The sequence below is a fragment of the Pristiophorus japonicus genome, chromosome 1 (genome assembly GCF_044704955.1).
Source record: "Pristiophorus japonicus isolate sPriJap1 chromosome 1, sPriJap1.hap1, whole genome shotgun sequence".
NCBI classification, from domain to species: Eukaryota; Metazoa; Chordata; class Chondrichthyes; family Pristiophoridae; genus Pristiophorus; species Pristiophorus japonicus.
The window spans coordinates 479475806-479493023 of NC_091977.1; the positions used below are offsets into that span (position 1 = coordinate 479475806).

General features: G+C 48.5%; 1 protein-coding gene across 1 annotated transcript in view; it reads left to right on the forward strand.

Moving 5' to 3' along the window:
* LOC139276724 (D-serine dehydratase) overlaps positions 1-16431 on the forward strand; it is a 153550-nt gene extending 137119 nt beyond the window's left edge. Inside the window, exon 8 of the mRNA XM_070894718.1 lies at positions 16385-16431. The gene's annotated coding sequence lies outside the window, so the exon portion shown is untranslated. The remainder of the gene's footprint in view (positions 1-16384) is intronic.
* Positions 16432-17218: the final 787 nt, after the last annotated feature.

Genomic DNA, 17218 nt, shown 5'->3' on the forward strand with positions numbered 1-17218 from the left:
CCCTGTAAGAAATTGGTTCTGACATGTGATGAATCGTCCTATGGGTTTGGGTGCATGTTGCAGCACAGTAACGCTGAGGGCCAACTACAACCTGTGGCTTATGCTTCCAGGTTGCTCTGTCAAGCAGAACGGGGATATGGGATGGTTGAGAAGGAGTCACTCGCATGTGTCTATGGTGTAAAAAAAATGCACTTTTTTGGCAGGAGGTTCGAATTAGAAACGGACCACAAGCCGTTAACATCCCTGTTGTCAGACAGCAAGGCTGTCAATGCCAACGCGTCAGCTCGCATACAGCAATGGGCTCTCACGCTGGCTGCTTATGACTACACCATCCGGCACCGGCCTGGCACCGAAAATTGCGCTAACGCGCTCAGCAGGCTTCCACTGGCCACCACCAAGGGGGCAGCGGAACAAAGCGCTGAGATAGTCATGGCCGTTGATGCACAGGCTCCCCCATCACAGCCCGCCAGATCAAAATCTGGACAAACAGAGATCCCCTCCTATCTCTGATTAAGAAATGTGTCCTGAATGGGGATTGGGCGCCCGCACACGGAGCATGCCCTGAGGAGGTCAGACTGTTTCACAGGCGGATGGATGAGCTCTCCATCCAAGCCGACTGCCTACTATGGGGCAGCCGGGTAGTTATGCCCCAGAAGGGCAGGGAGGCATTCATCAGGGAACTCCACAACGAGCATCCAGGCATCGTGCTGATGAAGGCCATTACCTGGTCACATGTTTGGTGGCCGGGAATTGATTCAGACCTGGAACACTGTTCGCAGGTGCACGACGTGTGCCCAGCTGGGTAGTGCCCCTAGGGAGACCCCGCACAGCCCATGGCCCTGGCCCACCAGGCCATGGTCACGTATTCATGTAGACTACACGGGCCCATTTATGGGAATAATGTTTCTCATTGTGGTAGATGCGTACTCGAAATGGATCGAGTGCATCATTTTGAATTTGTGCATGACATCCACCACTGTGGAGAGTCTATGCGCGGTCTTTGCAACCCACGGCTTGCCGGACATTCGATAATGGCCCATGTTTCACGAGCTATGAATTCCGGGAGTTCATGTCAGGCAATGGCATCAACCATGACAGGACAGCACCATTCAAGCCGGCCTCCAATGGCCAGACGGAACGTGCGATCCAAATCATTAAACAAAGCATGCTCAGGATTCAAGGACCCTCCCTTCAATGCCGCCTATCGCGCCTCTTGCTGGCCTATAGGTTCCGACCGCAATTGCTCACAGGGGTCCCGCCCGCTGAGCTACTTATGAAACGAACACTCAAAACTCGGTTGTCCCTCATTCACCCAGTCCTGACCGACATAGTTGAGGGCAAGCATCAGTCCCAAAACGAGTACCATGACCGAAATGCAAGGGGGAAATGTATAGAAATAAATGATCCCGTATTTGTCCTCAATCACGCTGTGGGGCCCAAATGGCTTGAGGGTACTGTAATAGACAAAGAGGGGAACAGGGTCATTGTGGTTAAACTTAACAATGGACCAAGTAAAAAAAAGGTTCAGCATGGACACTGAGGAACCCGAGGAAGATCATGAAATGGTGCTCACACCTCCGCCAGTGAATGAGCAACAAGAACATTCAGCAGCATGCACAGTCCCGGCGGTCAGCCCGGACAGGCCAGAATACCACAGGTGACAGACACTCACGCCAAGGCTCAACAACCAGAGCCCCAACTGCGGCGCTCCACGAGGGAGCATAGACCACCTGAAAGACTTAACCTATGATCCCAATAAGTCTTTGGGGGGAGGTGATGTCATGTATGTAACCTCTATGTAACACCACTGCAATACTGTATATACTTAAGCAATGCACACCTTGACCACAGGGGTGAACTTGTAGGAGACACTCCTTACCTGGTCATCCAGGTATATAAAGGGAGGTCCCACGCAGGGTCATCACTTCTTGGTCCTGTGAATAAAGGTTCAGGTCATAGAGTGACTTTGTCCATAGAATGTGCCTCGTGTGGGTTTTGTGCCATTGAGCAAGGATATTACACAGCGGATGTGTCCGCAGCTCAGCAAGCGTGCTGCGACACACCACATGGATGATGATGACCGATCCGGAGCGGAACCGGCAATGCAACCCGAGATACCTGAGAAGGGAGTGTATACTGTACATTCGTTCCTGACAAAGAGCAACCGATAATGATTGAAGTAAAATTGAATGGCATGCCGGTATCTATGGAATTAGACACGGATGCGAGTCAGTCAATTATGAGCCAGAGGACTTTGAAAAAGCTGTGGGACGCCAAGGCCGTGAAACCCAAGCTGAGTCCAGTAAATGAAAAATTGCGTACCTACACCAAGGAGCTCATACCAGTGATTGGCAGTGCAGCAGTCAAGGTATCGTACGATGGGGCGGTTCATGATCTATCGCTGTGGATTGTTCCAGGCAATGGTCCAACGCTGTTCGGCAGGAGTTGGCTCAAAATAATAAAGTGGAACTGGAACGATATTAAAGCTTTGTCATCGGTGGATGACGCTTCGTATGCTCAAGTGCCGAGCAAATTTCCCTCGCTGTTTGCACCGGGCATCGGCAGCTTCACGGGAGCCAAGGTAACATAGAAACATAGAAAATAGGTGCAGGAGTAGGCCATTTGGCCCTTCAAGCCTGCACCACCATTCAATAAGATCATGGCTGATGCAAGACAAAGCGATCCTATACATGATGAGAGAGAAGGTCGAAATCGAACTGGACAGACTCCAACGTGAAGGGGTCATTTCACCAGTCAAATTTAACGAATGGGCTAGTCCCATTGTTCCTGTGCTAAAGAGTGATGGCACTGCCAGGATTAAAGGTTCAAACCAACCGAGTTTTGAAACAGGATCAGTACCTATTACCAAAGGCTGATGACCTGTTTGCAATGTTAGCCGGGGGAAAGTCATTCACCAAACTGGATCTGACATCAGCCTATATGACATAGGAGCTTGTTGAATCGTCAAAGAAACTTATGTGCATCTGTTATGCATGTAACTATGTAATACTTGCCACCAGAGGGCGCGACTGTTGGAGTCCTAATTGTCACCTGCACACACGTGTAGGACCAGTATAAAAGGTTGGCTGCCATGTTGTATAGGCACTCTGGAGTTGTAATAAAGAAGACTAAGGTCACACTAAGTTTAGCTCACAGTGCTCAGCCTTGTGGAGTTCTTCTATACAAAACAATTGGCGATGAGTAACAGAATACGAACCTTCACGCAACCATGGCTGCCGTTGGAATATTCGTAGAGGGTAATGATTGGGAAGCCTTCGCCGAGCGTCTCGACCAGTACTTCGTGGCCAATGAACTGGAAGGAGACACTAACGCGTTCAAGTGCAGGGCGGTTCTCCTCACCGTCTATGGGCCTAAACTATCCAACCTCATCAAGAATCTGCTCGCATCAACAAAACCAACGGAGAAGGAATATACAGAGTTGTGCACACTGATTCGGGACCACCTCAAGCCAAAGGAGAGTATCTTCATGGCCAGATATCATTTTTACACGCACTATCACCCCAGGGACCAGGAAGTGGTGGATTATGTCGCCGACCTGAGATGCCTCGCGGGACCGTGCGATTTTGGAGCTGCCTGGGGGAAATGCTGCGGGACTTTTTTGTGCTTGGCATCAGCCACGAGATCATTCTTTGAAAGCTGCTGGATACCGAAACCCTAGACCTGAGCAGGGCCATTGCAATCACCCAGGCATGCATGGCCACGGATGATAACACCAAACAGATATCTTCTCAACATCGAAGCTCACCGGCAAGTACTGTGCATAAAATGACGTCGCTATCAGGCCAAACTGCATATGGCAGGGTCTATACGTCTGCGGCTGCAAAACCTGTGATGACTCAGAGTCCGCCATCGGGGGTGAATGCGAATCCATTAGCACCGTGTTGGCGCTGCGGGGGTAATCATCGGGCCCATCAATGTCGATTCAAGCAATATGTGTGCAAAGGCTGCGCAACAATGAGGCACCTCCAGCGAATGTGCAAACGTGCTGCGACATACCACGTGGCAGAGGATGATCGATCCGGCGCGGATCACGCAGCACAGGCAACTTAATCTGAGGAAGAAGTATATGGGGTACATACCTTCACCACCAAGAGCTCTCCTATAACACTGAACGTCAAATTAAATGGAGTTCCAGTATCCATGGAATTGGACACGGGTACAAGTCCATCAATAATGAGCCAGAAGGCTTTCGAGAAACTGTGGGGCAATAAGGCACAAAGGCCCAAACTGAGCCCGATTAATGCAAAGCTGCGTACCTACACCAAGAGCTCATACCAGTCATTGGAAGTGCGGCAGTGAAGGTATCGTATGGTGGAGCTGTGCATGATTTATCTGTGGATTGTACCAGGCGATGGCCCAACTCTATTCGGCAGAAGCTGGCTGGGAAAGATTCGATGGAACTGGGACGACATTAAAGCACTATCTTCAGTGGATGATGCCTCGTGTGCCCAAGTGCTGAGCAAGCTTCTGTCACTATTTGAACCAGGCATCGGCAACTTCACAGGCGCCAAGGTGCAGATCCATCTAGTCCCCGATGCAAGGCCCGTTCATCACAAGGCTCGAACGGTTCCATATATGATAAGGGAGAAAGTTGAGATCGAACTGGACAGACTTCAATGAGAGGGAATCATATCGCCGGTCGAGTTCAACGAGTGGGCCAGTCCGATTGTTCCGGTGTTGAAAAGCGATGGCACAGTCAGAATCTGCTGAGACTACAAGGGAACGATCAACCGAGGCTTGTTACAAGACCAGTACCCGCTACCCGAGGCGGCTGACCTGTTCTCAATGTTAGCGGGGGCGGAGGGGGGGGGGAGGAAGTTATTCACCAAGTTGGACCTAACCTCCGCCGACATGACACAGGAGCTGGCTGAATCTTCGAAAACAATGATGTGCATCAACACGCACAAAGGACTGTTTATGTACCACAGGTGTCCTTTTGGGATTCGCTCGGCTGCTGCCAGCTTCCAGAGGAACATAGAGAGTCTGCTGAAATCGGTTCCGCGCACCGTTGTGTTTCAAGACAACATCCTGATCACCAGCCGTGACACCACCGAACACCTGTGACTGGAAGAGGTTCTAAGTCAACTAGACAGAGTGGGACTCAGGCTGAAACGCTCCAAGTGTATTTTCCTGGTTCCAGAGGTTGAATTTTTGGGGAGAAAGATTCCTTAGGAGGACATTAGACCTACGGACTCAAAGATAGAGGCCATCAAGAATGCACCCAGACCACAGAATGCGATGGAGCTGCGTTCATTCCTGGGACTCCTCAACTATTTTGGTAACTTTCTGCCCGGGTTAAGCACTTTGCTGGAACCATTGCACATGTTGCTAGATAAGGATGACGACTGGGTTTGGGGTAAATCTCAAGAGACAGCCTTTGAGAAGGCCAGAAACCTACTTTGTTTCAAATAAGTTACTTGTACTGTATGACCCATGTAAATGATTAGTGCTAGCTCGTGATGCATCTTCGTACGGGGTCAGCTGTGTGTTACAGCAAACCAATGTATCGGACAAACTTCAACTGGTTGCATACGCGTCTAGAAGTCTGTCTAAGGCTGAAAGAGCCTACAGTATGGTCGAGAAAGAGGTCTTAGCATGTGTATATAAGGTTAAGGAAATGCACCGATACCAATTTGGACTTTGATTTGAGCTTGAAACCGATCACAAACCGCTCATTTTGCTGTTTTCAGAAAGCAAAGGTATTAGCACCAATGCTTCGTCCCGCATCCAAAGATGGGCACTAACATTGTTCACCTGTGACTATGTAATCCGCCACAGACCAGGCACGGAGAACTGTGCTGGTGCCCTCAGTCGGCTACCATTGCCCACTACCGGGGTGGAAATGGCGCAACCCGCAGACTTGCTTCTGGCTGTGGATGCTTTGAGAGCGAGGGGTCACCCATCACTGCTCGCCAGATCAGGACCTGGACCAGCTACGATCCTGTGCTATCACTTGTAAAAAGTTGCGTTCTCAATGGGAGCTGATCGGTCATTCCCGGGGAAATGCAAGATGAAATTAAGCCGTTTCACTGACACAAAGATGAAATGTCCATCCAGTCGGATTGTCTCTTATGGTCTAATCATGTCGTTTTGCCAAAAAAAGGCAGGGAAACGTTTATACGTGACCTACACAATACCCACCCAGGCATAGTCATGATGAAGGCTATAGCCAGGTCGCATGTTTGGTGGCCCGGCATTGACTCGGGCTTAGAGTCATGCGTACACGAGTGCAACACATGCTCACAATTGAGCAATGAACCAAGGGAGGCTCCATTGAGTCTGTGGTCATGGCCCCTTTCTCGGAAAGATATTTTTAGTTATAGTGGACGCTTGCTCTAAATGGATTGAATGCATAATCATGTCATCCAGCACATCCACTGCCACCATTGAAAGCCCCCAGACCATGTTCGCCACTCATGGCTTGCCCGATGACCTTGTCAATTACAATGGACCGTGTTTCACCAGCTTGGAATTCAACGAGTTTATGTCCTGCAATGGCATCAAGCATGTGAGGTCTGCCCCGTTTAAGCCCGCATCCAACGGTCAAGCGAAATGGGTAGTCCAAACTATCAATCCAAGCTTGAAACACGTGACGGAAGGTTCCTTGCAGACCCACTTATCTCGGGTTCTGTTTAGCTACCGGATGCATCCCCACTCGCTTGCTGGGGTTCCCCCTGCAGAATTGTTAATGAAGAGAGCACTCAAAACCAGGCTCTCCCTAGTCCACCCAGATCTAAAAGATCATGTGGAAACCCAGTGTCACCGGCAAAACATGTAACACGATCGAGCAGCTGTATTGCATGACATTGATGTTAACGGCCCGGTGTTTGTCCTGAATTACGGTCATGGTCCTAAATGGGTCGCTGACACTGTCTTGGCCAAGGAGGGGAATAGAGTGTTTATAATCAAACTATTGAATGGACAAACGTGCAGAAAGCATTTGGATCAGACCAAACTGCGTTTCACCGACAACCAGGAACAACCTGAAGAGGACATCACCATCATCGATCACACTAAGTTTAGCTCACAGTACTCAGCCTCATGGAGTTCTTCTATACATAACAGCATCAATACTCATAAAGGGCTGGTCATTTACAATAGGTGTCCTTTTGGAATTCGCTTGGCTGCTGCCATATTTCAGAGAAACATGGAGTTTACTGAAGTCCATTCCTAGAACCATGGTGTTCCAAGATGACATTCTGGTCACAGGTCGTGACACTGCCAAACATCTGCACAACCTGGAAGAAGTTCTACGCTCTCTGGACAAAGTGTGGCTCAGGCTGAAACGTTCAAAGTGCGTCTTTATGGCACTGGAAGTCGAATTCCTGGGAAGGAAGATTGCTGCAGACCGCATCAGGCCTACGGACTCATAAACAGAGGTCATCAAAAATGCACCCAGACCCCAGAATATGACGGATCTGCGTTCGTTCCTTGGTCTTCTCAACTACTTTGGTAATTTCTTATCTAAATTGAGCATCTTATTAGAGCCACTGCACATGCTGCTCAGAAAAGGCGACAACTGGGTTTGGGGTGTATCTCAAGACAGGGCCTTCGAGAAGGCTAGAAATCTGCTTTGTTCCAACAAATTGCTGGTGCAAGCGTTTAGTATTGGCCTGTGACATGAGGTTGGCTGCGTGCTCCAACAATCCAATGAGTCGGGTAACCTACAACCCGTTGCGTACGCGTCGAGAAGCATGTCTAAAGTGGAAAGAGCCTACGGCATGGTAGAGAAAGAAGCTTTAACCTGCGTATATGTGGTTAAAAAAATGCACCAGTATCTGTTTGGGCTTCATTTCAAGCTTGAAACCGATCACAAGCAGCTCATATCTTTGTTTACAGAGCATAGAGGTATCAATACCAACACATCGTCCCGCATCCAGAGGTGGGCGCTGACATTATCTGCCTATAATTATGTCATTCGTCATAGACCTCGCACCAAGAATTGTGCTGATGCATTGAGCCGTTTCCTGTTGCCCACGCCGGAGGTGGAATCGCCACAGCCCGCAGACCTACTGTTGGTCATGGATGCCTTTGAGAGTGAAGGATCGTCTGTCACTGCTCAACAAGTTAGGACCTGGACCAGCCAGGATCCGATCTTATCGGTTGTAAAATGTTAGTGTCCTTAGTGGTGATTGGTCGGCCATTCCCAGGGAAGTGTGTGATGAGACCAAACCTTACAACCGTCGCAAAGACGATCTATCCATTCAATCTGATTGTTAGCTATGGGGTAATCGTGTTATGCCCAAGAAAGGCAGGGAGAGATTTGTATGGGATTTACACAGTACCCATCCCGGTATTATGATGATGAAGGCCATTGCCAGGTCTCACGTTTGGTGGTCTGGCATTGACTCTGATTTGGAGTCATGTGTGCATCAGTGCAATACTTGCATGCAGTTAAGCAATGCACCAGTGGAATCTCCGCTAAGTCTGTGGTTGTGGCCATCCAAACCTTGGTCGAGGATCCACATCGACTATGCGGGTCCTTTCCTGGGCAAAATGTTTTTGGTGGTGGTGGATGCATATTCCAAATGGATAGAATGTGTAATCATGTGATCCAGCACATCCACAGCCACCATTGAGAGCCTTCATGCCATGTTCGCCACTCATGGTCTGCCCTACATCGTTGTGAGTGACAATGGATCGTGCTTCACGAATTTGGAGTTTCAATAGTTTATGAGACTCAATGGTATCAAGCACGTAAGGTCAGCACCATTCAAACCCGCGTCCAATGGTCAAGCGGAGCAGGCCGTCCAAACCATCAAGCAGAGCCTGAAATGCGTAACTCACGGTTCTTTGCAGACTCACTTATCACGCATACTGCTTAGTTACAGGATGAGACTCCACACGCTTACCGGGATCCCCCCTGCTGAAAAGTTGATGGAGAGAGGTCTCAAGACCAGTCCACCCTGATCTTAACGATCATATCGAAAACAGACGTCAACATCAGCAGTGGTATCATGATCGCACTGCCGTATCACGCGACATCTCTATTAATGATCCTATGCATGTGCTAAATTATGGTCAAGGCCCCAAGTGGGTCACTGGCACTGTTACGGCCAAGGAGGGTAACAGGGTGTTTATTGTCAGGCTCACTAATGGGCAAACATGCAGGAGGCACATTGATCAGACGAAATTGCGGCACACAGACGAATCGGAACAGCTTGAAGAAGACACCATTAATGACCAACCGATTCCTATTCAGCCATCACAAGACCCTGCTGTTGTCAATGAGTCAGCACCTTCAATCCCCGACATGGACACTGCCACTCTCATTAGATCGGCTACCCAGCCTCAAGTCATGAATGACTCGGAGAGCTCACCCAGATCTGGAATTGAACTGACACGATCAACTAGAGAGCAGAAAGCCCCAGACCATCTCAATTTGTAAATAGGACTGACACCAAGATCTTCCGGGGTGGGGGGGGGGGGAATGATGTAATGTATGTATGCCTGGGTTTACCTGCTACCAGGGGAAGCGACCGTTGGAGGTCATTGGGTCACAGACACAAACGTGCAGCCCTCCATGTTTAATCCAGACTTTGAGAACTAATAAAGTAGAGACAAGTTGCACCTGATTGAGTTCATGGTACTAAGCCTATTGAGGTATTGCATACGCAGCGCTGGTACCATTCTAATAAATCTCTTCTGCACCCTCTCTAAGTCCTTGACATCCTTCCTAAAGTGCGGTGCACAGAATTGGCCACAGTACTGCAGCTGAAGCCTAAGCAGTGTTTTATAAAGGTTTATCATAACATCCTTGCTTTTGTACTCTATTGCTCTATTAATAAAGCCAAGGATCCCATATGGTTTTTTTAATAGCCTTCTCAACTTGTCCTGCCACCTTCAAAGATTTGTGTACACACTCTGTTCCCTTAAAAATGCGCCATTTACTTTATATTGCCTCTCCTCATTTTTCCTACCAAGATGTATCACTTCACACTTCTGAGCGTTAACTTTCATCTGCTATGTCTGCCCATTTTACCAGTCTTTATGTCCTCCTGAAGTGTGTTACTATCCATCTCATTGATTACTACATTTCCGAGTTTCATGTTATCTACAACCTTTGAAATGATGCCCGGTATACCCAAGTCCAGATCATTAATATATATTAAAAAGAGCAGTAGTCCAAATGGGAAACGCTGGGGAACACTACTGTATACTTCCCTCCAGCCTGAAAAGCAACTGTTCACCACTACTCTCTATTATGTCTGTAATGTACTTATGAATGACTCCGCGAGGCAGTGTGATGTACTCAAACTGCAGAGTAAGGCAGCCGCATGGTGGCTCCCCTTTTATACAGTCCCTGCCACCAGGGCAGGACAGGAAACCCCGGTCTCCACCAGTTGCACCCTCTAGTGGTGCCAGCATGTATGTACAGTGTAAACCTTATTGATAGTACTTCAGGTAAACAAGCCTCCATCTTATGCAACTATACACAGTGACTACACAGAGCGTATATCTCTAGTCTGCATATATAACATCACTCTCCCCAAGTCCTTTGTGCCAATTACCTTTGCACTATGTGCTCTGGCTTAGCTCTCCCCAGACTTAAGTGCCAATAGCCCTTGCACCTTGGCTGTGCTTTGGCTTGGCTCTCTCCCTGTTAACCCACAAGTCCTTTTGCCACAACGTTGGGTAGTGGTTACCAGTTTGGATGGTTCGATGATGCAATGGAGGTTCCAGAGGGTTCTGGGTGTGATCCATATGTGTGTTCATGGCTACATACATCCATTTCCCCCTCCCCCACCCCCCCCGCCCCAACAGCGAGATCATGCAGCTGGCCCGTTACATTAACATACAGGATCAGACACAGTGGAAGTACAAAGAATGGAAGAAAACAAAAAAAATTATAGTTTGTATCGTGACACCTTGGTTCAGTGACTTGCATTCGTTGCGTTTTACGGTCGTGCGCCAGGATTGGGTAGATTGCATAATTAGTTCAGTCATGGTCAGTACTGAGGTAGTAGTACAGGTATGCGAGGACGCTGGTTCCAGAGCAACCGGAAGTGGTCCTAGTCGTCTGATGGTGGTGCTGCGCCCCCTGCTAGCGGGGTGGGCTTGGTTCGCTCACCTTGCCAGGACTCAGGGCCTTTGCTGTTGCCTAGTGGTGGGCAGAGCCACAGATGTGTGTGGCCTCCCTGTCCTCCTTTGAGGGCTGCAGAGTCTTCTGCCTGCTCTCTAACGGTGTTTGGAACCTGGCTGTTCCAGGTCCCATTTTGGGAACTCGTTGGTTCTGACCTTTCGCTCACGGACATGGTCGAGGTAGCGACTGGGTCTGGGGGCTGCGCCGTCTCCACCCGGGTGGTGGGCAACGGCGGCCGACTGTGTGTATTGGCGCCATTTTTGTTTCCAGGTCCGTGGCAAATAGTGCCATCCGGTGCCAGCAGCATGGGATAGACCTGGGGCAGGGTATCAGGATCAGTGCCTTCACCCTCCTGAGGTCGCTGGCTTGCTACTTTTGGGGACACTCTATTCCCGACATCTCGCTATATTTTGTTCTTTATATTCTTAATCAGTTCGTTACATTGATTGCCAGGCATACAACGTCTCTTTAAAGTCATTTGGTTGCAGGTCTCCTTTAAGAGAACCCTGCCATGCCATGCTGCACCTCGCTGCAGCAGGGACTCCATCTTGCCTCTGTCCTCGAGGTCCTTGATCCTTCTCTCCCGTGATTCTGCCACCAAACCTGGAAGAGTGCCTGTGAATTCAATCTTCCTCCCCAGGAGTCCTGCCACTGGAGCCGGGAAGGTACTTTTAGATCGTTCCGGTCGGATCATTGCCACGCAGTTGTGATGGATGGTCTGTGCCTCAGGTGCTGCGTTTGTCTGTTCTCTGGTGCCTGGCCCAAGCGAAGATGAGTTTTTGCTCTGCCTCTGAGCATGGGGGACGTTGATTGCTGGAGTGAAGAGCATTTCACATTTCCACTGGATCTTCCCCATCCACCTTCTTCCGAGTAGCGTTGGACCATCACCTGCAACAATCCACAGAGGTAACTTGTGCACCACGCCATTATAGATTACACTTACATCCGCACGACCAAGGACTGGGATCAGCTCCTTGGTGTAGGTGCGCAACTTTTCCTGTACTGGAACCAGCTCAGGTCGTTTACCGTTCCATAGCCTCTCAAAGGCATCCTGGCTCATCACAGACTGGCTCACTCCCATGTCCATAGAACCATAGAAACATAGAAAATAGGTGCAGGAGTAGGCCATTCGGCCCTTCGAGCCTGCACCGCCATTCAATAAGATCATGGCTGATCATTCCCTCAGTACCCCTTTCCTGCTTTCGCTCCATACCCCTTGATCCCCTTAGCCGTAAGGGCTATATCTAACTCCCTCTTGAATATATCCAATGAACTGACATCAACAACTTTCTGAGGCAGGGAATTCCATAGGTTAACAACTCTCTGAGTGAAGAAGTTTCTTCTCATCTCAGTCCTAAATGACCTACCCCTTATCCTAAGCCTATGTCCAGTGGTTCTGGACTTCCCCAACATTGGGAACATTCTTCCCGCATCTAATCTGTCCAGTCCCATCAGAATCTTATACGTTTCTATGAGATCCCCTCTCATCCTTCTAAACTTCAGTGAATAAACGCCAAGTTGATCCAGTCTCTCCTTATATGACAGTCCAGCCATCCCTGGAATCAGTCTGGCGAACCTTCGCTGCACTCCCTCAATAGCAAGAACGTCCTTCCTCAGATTAGGAGACCAAAACTGAACACAATATTCCAGGTAAGGCCCCGTACAACTGCAGTAAGACCTCCCTGCTCCTATACTTAAATTCCCTAGCTATGAAGGCCAACATACCATTTACCTTCTTCACCACCTGCTGTATCTGCATGCCCACTTTCAGTGACTGATGAATCATGACACCCAGATCTTGTTGCACCTCCACTTTTCCTAATCTGGCGCCATTCAGATAATATTCTGCCTTCGTGTTTTTGCCCCCAAAATGGATAACCTCACATTTATCCACATTATACTACATCTGCCATGCAATTGCCCACTCACCTAACCTGTCCAAGTCACCCTGCAGCCTCTTAGCATCCTCCTCACAGCTCACACCGCCACCAAGTTTAGTGTCATCCACAAACTTGGAGATATTACACTCAATTCCTTCATCTAAATCATTAATGTATATTGTAAAGAGCTGGGGTCCCAGCACTGAGCCCTGCGACACTCCACTAGTCACTGCTTGCCATTCTGAAAAGGACCTGTTTATCCCGACTCTCTGCTTCCTGTCTGCCAACCAGTTCTCAATCCATGTCAGTACATTACCCCCCAATACCATGTGCTTTGATTTTGCACACCAATCTCTTGTGCGGGACCTTGTCAAAAGCCTTTTGAAAGTCCAAATAAACTACATCCACTGGTTCTCCCTTGTTCACTCTGCTAGTTACATCCTCAAAAAATTCCAGAAGATTTGTCAAGCATGATTTCCCTTTCATAAATCCATGCTGACTTGGTCTGATCATGTCACTGCTTTCCAAATGCGCTGCTATTTCATCCTTAATGATTGATTCCAACATTTTCCCCACTACTGATGTCAGGCTAACCGGTCTATAATTACCCGTTTTCTCTCTCCCTCCTTTTTTAAAAAGTGCCGTTACATTAGCTACCCTCCAGTCCATAGGAACTGATCCAGAGTCGATAGACTTTTGGAAAATGATCACCAATGCATCCACTATTTCTAGGGCCACTTTCTTAAGTACTCTGGGATGCAGACTATCAAGCCCTGAGGAGTTATCGGCCTTCAATCCCATCAATTTCCCTAACACAATTTCCTGACTAATAAGGATATCCTTCAGTTCCTCCTTCTCACTAGACCTACTGTCCCCGAGTACAACCAGAAGGTTATTTGTGTCTTCCTTCGTGAAGACAGAACCGAAATATTTATTCAATTGGTCTGCCATTTCTTTGTTCCCCATTATAAATTCACCTGAATCCGACTGCAAGGAACCTGCAAGGTTTGTCTTTACTAATCTTTTTCTCTTCACATATTTATAGAAGCTTTTGCAGTCAGTTTTTATGTTCTCTGCAAGCTTCCTCTCGTACTCTATTTCCCCCCTCTTAATTAAACCCTTAGTCCTCCTCTGTTGAATTCTAAATTTCTCCCAGTCCTCAGGTTTGTTGCTTTTTCTGGCTAATTTATATGTCTCTTCCTTGGCTTTAACAGTATCCTTAATTTTCCTTGTTAGCCATGGTTGAGCCACCTTCCCCATTTTATCTTTACTCCAGACAGGGATGTACAATTGCTGAAGTTCATCCATGTGATCTTTAAATGTTTGCCATTGCTTATCCACCGTCAACCCCTTAAGAATCGTTTGCCAGTCTATTCTAGCCAATTCCCCCCTCATACCATTAAAGTTACCTTTCCTTAAGTTCAGGACCCTAGTTTTTGAATTAACTGTGTCACTCTCCATCTTAATAAAGAATTCTACCATATTATGGTCACTCTTCCCCAAGGGGCCTCGCACAACAAGATTGTTAATTAGTCCCTTCTCATTACACATCACCCAGTCTAGGATGACCAGCTCTCTAGTTGGTTTCTCGACGTATTGGTCCAGAAAACCATCCCTAATACACTCCAGGAAATCCTCCTCCACCGCATTGCTACCAGTTAGGTTAGCCCAATCAATATGTAGATTAAAGTCGCCCATGATAACTGCTGTACCTTTATTGCACACATCCCATATTTCTTGTTTGATGCTGTCCCCAACCTCACGACTACTGTTTGGTGGTCTGTACACAACTCCCACTAGCGTTTTCTGCCCTTTGGAATTCCGCAGCTCCACCCATACCGATTCCACATCATCCAGGCTAATGTCCCTCCTTACTATTGCGTTAATTTCCTCTTTAACCAGCAACGCCATCCCGCCTCCTTTTCCTCTCTGCCTATCCTTCCTAAATGTTGAATACCTGGATGTTGAGTTCCCAGCCTTGGTCATCCTGGAGCTATGTCTCCGTGATGCCAATTACATCATATCCGTTAACTGCTGTCTGCGCAGTTAATTCGTCCACCTTATTCCGAATACTCCACGCATTGAGGCACAGAGCCTTCAGGCTTGTCTTTTTCACACACTTTGACCCTTTAGAATTTTTATGTAATGTGGCCCTTTTTGTTTTTTGCCTTGGGTTTCTCTGCCCTCCACTTTTACTATTCTCCTTTCTATCTTTTGATTCTGACTCCATTTTGTTTCCTTCTGTCTCCTTGCATAGGTTCCCATCCCCCTGCCATGTTTGTTTAACTCCTCCCCAACAGCACTAGCAAACACTCCCCCTAGGACATTGGTTCTGGTCCTGCCCAGGTGCAGACCGTCCGGTTTGTACTGGTCCCACCTCCCCCAGAACCGATTCCAATGTCCCAGGAATTTGAATCCCTCCCTTCTGCACCACTCCTCAAGCCACGTATTCATCTGAGCTATCCTGCGATTCCTACTCTGACTCGCACGTGGCACTGGTAGCAATTCTGAGATTACTATCTTTGAGGTCCTACTTTTTAATTTAGCTCCTAGCTCCCTAAATTCGTCTCGTAGGACCTCATCCCGTTTTTTACCTATATCGTTGGTATCTATATGCACCATGACAACTGGCTGTTCACCCTCCCTTTTCAGAATGTCCTGCACCCTCTCCGAAATATCCTTGACCCTTGCACCAGGGAAGTAAACATACCATTCTGGAGTCTCGGTTGCGGCCGCATAAATGCCTATCTATTCCCCTTAGAATTGAATCCCCTATCACTATAGCTCTCCCACTCTTTTTCCTGCCCTCCTGTGCAGCAGAGCCACCCACGGTGCCATGAACATGGCTGCCGCTGCCCTCCCCTGATGAGTCATCCCCCTCAACAGTACCCAAAGTGCTGTATCTGTTTTGCAGGGGGATGACCGCAGGGGACCCCTGCACTACCTTCCTTGCACTGCTCTTCCTGCTGGTCACCCATTTACTATCTGGCTGTGTACCCTTTACCTGCAGTGAGACAACTCGCTAAACGTGTTATTCACGTCATTCTCAGCATTGTGGATGCTCCAGAGTGAATCCACCCGCAGCTCCAGTGCCGCAATGCGGTTGGTCAGGAGCTGAAGCGGATACACTTCCCGCACACGTAGTCGTCAGGGACACCAGAAGCGTCCCTGACTTCCCACATGGTACAGGAGAAGCATAACACGTGTCCGGGCTGTCCTGCCATGTTTTAACCCTTAGATAAACTTAAATTGGCAACAACAATGCTAAACGTTACTTACTGATATATAAAAGAAGAAGAAAAACTACTTACCAATCACCAGCCAATCACTTACCCCCTTGGCTGTTACGTCATCTTTCGATTTCCTTCTACTTCTTTTTTGCCTTCTCTCCCTGCTGCAGCTGCACCAGCACGCCTCTCGCGGAACTCACCACGCTGGGCCTTTTTATAGGCCTCCCCACGCTGCCTCACTGACGCTGCTCGATCTCCCGCTGCCTCTCGCCGAACTCACCACGCTGGGCCTTTTTATAGGCCTCCCCACGCTGCCTCACTGACGCTGCTCGATCTCCCGCTGCCTCTCGCCGAACTCACCATGCTGGGCCTTTTTATAGGCCTCCCCACGCTGCCTCACTGACGCTGCTCGATCTCCCACTGCCTCCACTTCTATGAAGACTGGAACGCCTTTTATCTCGACTTCCATCTTCACTGGAGAACAATTGGTGGTGCAGGTATACACTCCATATATTTCTTCTTGGGGTTGAGCTGCCTCTCTGGCCAAATCATCATACGCCCCGCTGGATTCAAAGTCATCTACCGACTCCTCTGCTAGACGGTGAGTCATATTTCTTTCACACGTACGCTGGAGGTGGCCCTTTGTGTTACAGGCTTTGCATATGTACTCATTAAACCGACACTGGTGAGCCCTATAGTTTCCTCTGCAATGCCAACATGGTGCTACTCGATTAGCACCACTAGGCGGTCTCTGAGTTCTGAAACCCTGAGGTCAGTGCTCTCTGCCCTGGGCAGAGCCACGTTTTACAGTCTTGCCTGTGAAAGGCACCATTCTGTGGACAGTACTTGCCGGGTTTGAGTCCACAGGATGAATAATTTGCTTGATGCTGCAGGTTGAGGTCATGAAAGCCCGACTGATGCTGCAGGTTGGCAGTGGTGTCGGCAGATAATAACTTGTGAAGGAGGCCCTCGTGGCCAATTCCTACTGTCATGTATTTAACTGC